This window comes from Leptonychotes weddellii, chromosome 2, assembly GCF_054177405.1.
Source record: "Leptonychotes weddellii isolate Sample4059 chromosome 2, ASM5417740v2, whole genome shotgun sequence".
Classification (NCBI taxonomy): Eukaryota; Metazoa; Chordata; class Mammalia; order Carnivora; family Phocidae; genus Leptonychotes; species Leptonychotes weddellii.
The window spans coordinates 25,942,209-25,948,841 of NC_138370.1; positions in this window are offsets into that span (position 1 = coordinate 25,942,209).

Here is a 6,633-nt window from a genome sequence, read left to right on the forward strand (position 1 = left end):
AAACCTAGCAACACCCTTCAGAGTTGTCCAAAGGGAATATAACTGCATTAAGAAAGGGGGAAAATCCCCTTTCAAATCAGAGAATGGATAGCTAGGAGAGCAATGGAACCAGACACAGCCTTTTCTCCTAATAGGTTCTTCCCCCTCTCTCTGATGGGCTCTTCCCTCCTCTCCAAACTATACATGCTTCACTAGGAATTAGAACAAAAGAAACAATAATGTTTTACATCTTTTCATAAAACTCGAACCTATTTATAAGTCACTAACCTGGAAGTACTTAGGCCCTGGGACCCAGAGAGTAAATGATGGTTTACACTAGTGTTATGACATCTTTTCCAGGGATATCAGAAGATCGGCTTTCTTAAACTATTTAGATGTTTCCGTTTACATCCCCAGCCAGGAAGCACTGTAACTCTGATGAACGACTTTCTTTACCAGACCAGACACCTCATTTCCTGCCTTGAAAAATTTGGATTAGCATCCAAACTGTCCCTAAAGGCAAAAAAATATATAGTAATGCCAAGTCAGGGCTATTCTAACTGTGATCGTAACACGTTAGAAAAATATCCTGCATTGATTTATGCAGTTTGACCCGATAACGCTGTATAAAGTTTCCCCATTTTAAAACAATCAAATCAACATGTCAAGATCTGTGAACTGGAGGCTTAAAATAAATTAAGCAATTCAACTGAAAATCGGTCTATGTGCTGAAAAATAACATCAATGAATTTTGACAGTAATTTTGGAATTGATTTTTTGGTTAATATTATTATGAGCTTATTATAAGCAGCATGAATCTAAAGGCAGCATTTGTTTCTGTGAATTCCACCTGTGCAACTAGATGGATTTCATCTCACTTTAATTTGTTATTATCATTCCATCTCTGTGAAGTCACCCTAGCGTTAAACATCTATCGATGAGTCAAATGGGAAGGAAAGGAGAAGTCCAAGCTGAGGTGAGTGTATCAGAGCTATTCTATTGCTAAAAATGAAGTTGAGGTCTAACACTCCAAGGCGTGGCGATTGCCCCAGGATCCTTCCCCACTGCAGGAGCATCTCCATTTGCCCTCTCGTTATTACTTTATTTGCAGCCCATTTTGTTCCATCAAAGCCCTAACTTATGCTGCAAATGTCTTCTGCTGGGGTATCCGTTCTTCTTCTTTTCCTATCCATGCTCAGGAAGCCTATATCCATAAGATGTTGTTAGATAGTTGTCATTTCTGTCCTACAACAAATCTCACTGTAGCCGAGTGTCCTGTGGCTGCAGATGCTATTAATGTTTACTCTGCTCTGTCAACTGATTTCAAGGATGGCCTCCCTTTCAAGCCAAGTGCTCTTTCAGAAGGTGAGCGAGCCAGACTGAAGGAAAGGATCATAAAAGTGTCTGACAATCTCCCATCATCTTCACACAACCTGTCATTCCTGGATAAATTCTTCCCCTGTGGATCTTTTTTGTAACTGTTTCCCCAGCTCTTCAGTTAGTTTTCCTCTTTCCCATGATGTGAAGGCTTTTAACTGACCCTAGGAAGCCATCTGGATATTTTGTGGCCACTAGAGGTGTCCTGTTCTTTAAAAAAAAGACAAAGGAGGTGTTCTCTCTCTTTTAACTCTTAAGATTGGTCATCCCTGATAGAAGACTAGATTCCATTGAAACTTTTAAATTTTAATTTAGGTACAGCTGCCTTTGGCTTTCATCACTGATTGGCAATTCTCCAGGTACTTGACTCCATACCCCTCTCCCATCATTCAAGCCGTGACGCTGTTCTATCTCCTATACGTAACACTTGCCCACTGCTCCAGCTACAGAGAGTGGCTGTGTTACAAGGATTACAGAGAAGCTGAAAGAATGGATGATATTACGGGAAGTGAGCTGAGCGAGAAGAAAATAAAGAGAATATTAACCTATAAGTGGTGAACCTAATGTACTCATTCTTCCTTTCCAGACCACTTGGATTCTCCAAAATGGGATAATTTGTTTTTCTGATACCTGGTACTTGCTCACCTTCTGCAACCCCTCTCTTGCCCCCTGCCCAACAGTTTTCTGACACTGACTCTTCCTGATCAGCTCAGGTTTGTGTAACGTTCAAGGAGGTGGGGAATGGGCCTGCCTATGTTCTTCCAACCAGAATGCAGGTGTTCCCATTAAGGGCTCATGCTTAGGATGACCTCTCCCAGGACACACACCACTCCTTTACCTCCAAAGATCTTCTGGGGTCCTTTGGATAATGTAAAAATTATGTTGCATCAACCATGAAAAGCTTTGAGACCTAACCTCAACACGTCTTATGATGGTTCTCCTGCACTACTTCGTGCCCAACTACTCCTGCAATGTTTGGATGAGCTGTTCTTTTTCCTGGCCTGAATTGGAACACTGTTCCACTGCTTGGAGTAGCATCCATACCATTATGATGAGCTAATCTTCCTCTGTCTTTTACCCCAAATCTCTGAGTGCACTTAATCACACTGCATTGACTTTTGAATATTTCTCCTTTGCTATCCTATGGAGTCCTCCAAATTGAGGACAGTCTTTGTACCCATAATGCAAGTACATCATGCCTGGCAGTGTACATGTCAGGTACAAAGACTAATAAACCAAAAATTCAGGGAAGAAAAGAAAATAGTTCTCATCTGAAGTGTTTCATAGGAGGAGTCTCCCTGTCCCCTTTTCTACCTCCTCATGTTCATTATTCTTAGCATGTTGACAAAAAGTAGATTTTGGAGTTTCCTTATTTATATAAAAATGGCTTTCCTTTCAGGAGAAGGAACAGAATATGCAGGGAACTAACAGTGGAGGCCACAATCCAGGGATAGAGCTGATGTGTAGAAATCAACAAGGAATATTGATCCTTTATTTTTTTAAAGGTTTACTTATTTAAGAGAGAGAGTGAGCAGGGGGAAGGGCAAAGGGAGAGGGAGAGGGAGACAAGCAGACTCCCCACTGAGTGGGGAGCCCAACACAGGGCTTGATCCCAGGACCCTGATATCATGACCTGAGCCGAAACCAAGCGTTAGATGCTTAACTGACAGAGCCACCCAGGCACCCCAGAACAATGACCCTTTAAAGCTGAAGCAAATTCATCATGAAGCTTTAGTTCTGGTGTGTGTAGCAGATGGCCAATGTTACTCCTCCCCTGGGGTCAAATGTACCCCATTTTCTGTCCCAATCAACATTTCTGTTTTTACCCTGAACTTTTCATACAAACAACGGAAAATCATCTCTTTTGGCAAACACCCATGGTGAATGCTTTGGAGGAAAATGAAATTTTGCAAGTGGTGCTGGGTGACTCTAGATGTCACTGACAAGGCTGTCATCACTGTCCACTTTATTTCACAGTGTTGGTTCCTCTCATGTCCTGAATGCAGCTGTGCACAGTATAGATACTTGTAAAAGGGGTGCTGGGAATACGATGTGTGGGGAGGGGTGGACTCAGGAGATTTCTCCTGCATGGAGTCCAGGAGTAGGAGGAAAGGGGGAGGGAAGCACATGGGGGTGGCAGTGATTGGGTGGAAAACTCTCCATCACATAACATCATTTCTCTCCTGTGAAGATCCTGATGATACCCAAGCAGTCTGACAGCAGGGGCAGATGGAGCTATCAAGTGAGAAAGACAACACAGACCGAAAGGAGAAATGGTGTGTCATGTGTCCAATGGGAATTAAATGGGGCATCTATGATACTTTGTTGATGGGGTTATGAGGAACCACAAAATGAGTCTCATTGGCAGTCATCTGAAATACCCAAGCTCACTGGGCCACTGAAGCAAAATGAATAAGCTCTCATGAAGGGCATGGGGAGATACGGGGATTAGAATAAAACCATAGATGTGCCAACAGGTGGAAAATACAGCTCTCTTATCTCTTTCCCTCTTCTTTTATGCACTTGTAAGATAATAGCACATGTACTCATTCAAACTAAACTGTTGACTACGACTTAATGCAGCCACTCTGCCTCCTTTTACTAATTCTAGTGAGAAACGTAATGTTATCGCCTTGCGGCTCGACCCTTCTGAACCTGTCAAATAAGTTCTCTCACAATGCATATTAATCTGAGACATGTGGTTGAAAGAAAGAGCTGATAAGTCCATCTTCAAGATTTGATAAGTATAAAGCATTTCTAATGAACAGGTATTGTGTTAAACATTTGCAGTATCACCAGGACCCAGGGATATTTAATTACACACACACACACACACACACACAGGCACACGATGAATAAAGGGGAAGGGAGACTCTGCCTGTACGTGGCTTTCTTGTTTCTAAAAGTTGGCCATCTTTTGCTGTATTGCTGCTAATTATAAATTGCCTCAAAAGTCATGCACTGATCTTGAAAGAAAGGTGTAATTAAACACCTTCTTTAATTTATTTATGACTTCTGTGTGTTTGATAAGCAAATAGTGTAGGCATTTCAGGCAGTCATAAATACAATATTGGAGGTGGTTCAGTTCCTTGGAAAGTGATGTTGTCCCGGGGAGACAAATTTGTTTTGGGATAAGAGGAAAGAACATGGAAAATAAAAAGCTTTCCTGAACACTGTGCTGGGAGGCTAACCTGGGGAGCTTAAGTAATCATTCCCGAATGAAAGGAAATGCATGGCCAGAAGCCTGCCAGGAGTGGAGCACTCATTTTAGGGGAATTCTGGAAGGCTTCTGCCAAGGAAAGTTAGGTTGAAAAATGACAAGTTTCCCTTCCCCCTTTGTAGGCTATAATTTACACTTTGAGAACTATTTTCCTTCCTACCCTAGCTCCAGTTATCTAAGAAGCTCAGTGATTTGGCAAGCAGAGAGAGGGGCTGCACCTTGAGAAATTGTAGTATCCCTGGACTCCATGGAGACTGTCAAGCCTTTCATTCCGTCCCTGTTAGCTCCAACTGAAAAATCCTTTTGCCCTTTTCAAAGGTCAGGGTCCGTAGATATTTTTGTAAGGGGCACATTTGGACTAAAGAGATGAGCCAGTGTGTTGACAGCAAGAAGCTTCTGAAAAAGCAAGAAAGGAAAGGTCAATGGCCTGGAATCCTTCCTCAGTGTGGAGGTTCAGGGCAAAGGGACAAGGACCCAGAACGAGGATGAGACAAAAGAATAGGGGGATTTGACATGGGCTCTCTTTGCTTACCTGAGCACTGGAAAGGCTATTGCCAAGGGGGAAGGGATGGGCAGAAGCCAGGGCAAACGAATCCTTCTCCCTCCTTTTCCAGGGGTGTCTCACTTTTCAGTTTGTTTCTTCTTAGGGGATCTGAGGGCTTCACGCAAGGATGATATCAAATGTAGGCACTGGAAGAAAAGCAATAATGCCCCCAATACATTCAAGATACGTAAAAATATTGAAATGGTGCAGAAAAAGTTCTGATGCCTCCTGTGGCATTCACCGCTACCAATGCCTTTTCAGTCCCACACCTGTTCAGTAACAGACTTTATTCTCCTCCTGGCCACTTGAGGTGAAATAAAGCTACAGTGGAACCAGGTAAACAATGTCTTGGTTTTATCATCACAACATTCCTAACTTCCATAGTTAGTGTTAAGTAAATCAAAGAAGAACATATGCTTTTCTACTTTCATTTGTTTTTAAATTAAAAAAAGAAAATCACAGGTATCTTATAGTTGGGAAGAGTGTGTAAAACAAGATTAAAAAAGAGTATTTTCACACAAACAATGAATCATGGAACACTACATCAAAAACTAATGACGTAAAGTATGGCAATTAACATAATGAAATAAAAAGAAGATTAAAAAAAGAATATTTTAAAAAATAGCGTCAAAATATTCTACTGTCTTGTTAAATGTAATTCAGAACAAGATTTAAAGAAATATATTTACCTCAGCATATAGGTATCTCAATATTGAAATGTCTTGAATCATTTTTTCACTGTTTCTTTCTTGATCAGTTGGCCGTCATTTTTGGTCTTGTTTTGGGCCTTGTCCGTGCATTTCAAGATTGTCCACTTCTTTGGCCCACTATTCAAAATTGATTGTTTTCTTCCTTGATAGGCTTTCCCTTACTTAACCTTAACCTGAACAAGACAGGCCTAACATATGCTGAGGTAGAAAGGAACACTCTGACTTTTCATGTTTTTTGTTCATTAGCATCTTGCCTACTCCACCAAAGAAATAGAAGGAAAATAAAGTAACTGTCAGGGAAAACTGTGATTGGACTCTTAGGAGTCTTTGATTTAGGTTGTTTTACTCGTTTTTTCTCCCTGAAGTACTTTTAAACTTCTTTTTCCCCTGAAGATGCTTGTGCTGCATTTGTACATAATTTATCTTTGTACTAAAAGCTGCATTTACCTCCAAAAATTTATGGCCTGGAACCAAATGCTTAGTCTACAACAGAATCCCATCGTTTTGAACTTACATTAATTCTAGGTCTCTTAAAAAGTAAGTTGTCTCGGTTTTACTTGCATATGTCGGTATACCAAAATAGAAATATACAGTAGTTTCTTCAAAGAGCCTAATAGTAAGTTCTAGAGATGATAAAGAGAAGAGAGTGAAATTAAAATAATAACTGAGAAATCTGGATATCTTAACAATTATTGATGAAACCAAGAGAGTTCTGCTGAAGGGCAGCTGTTCATTGACAATAAGTTAATGCAGATTTATATGAACTTGTTAATGTTTAAGAATCAGGTTGTTCCTCTGCAGGC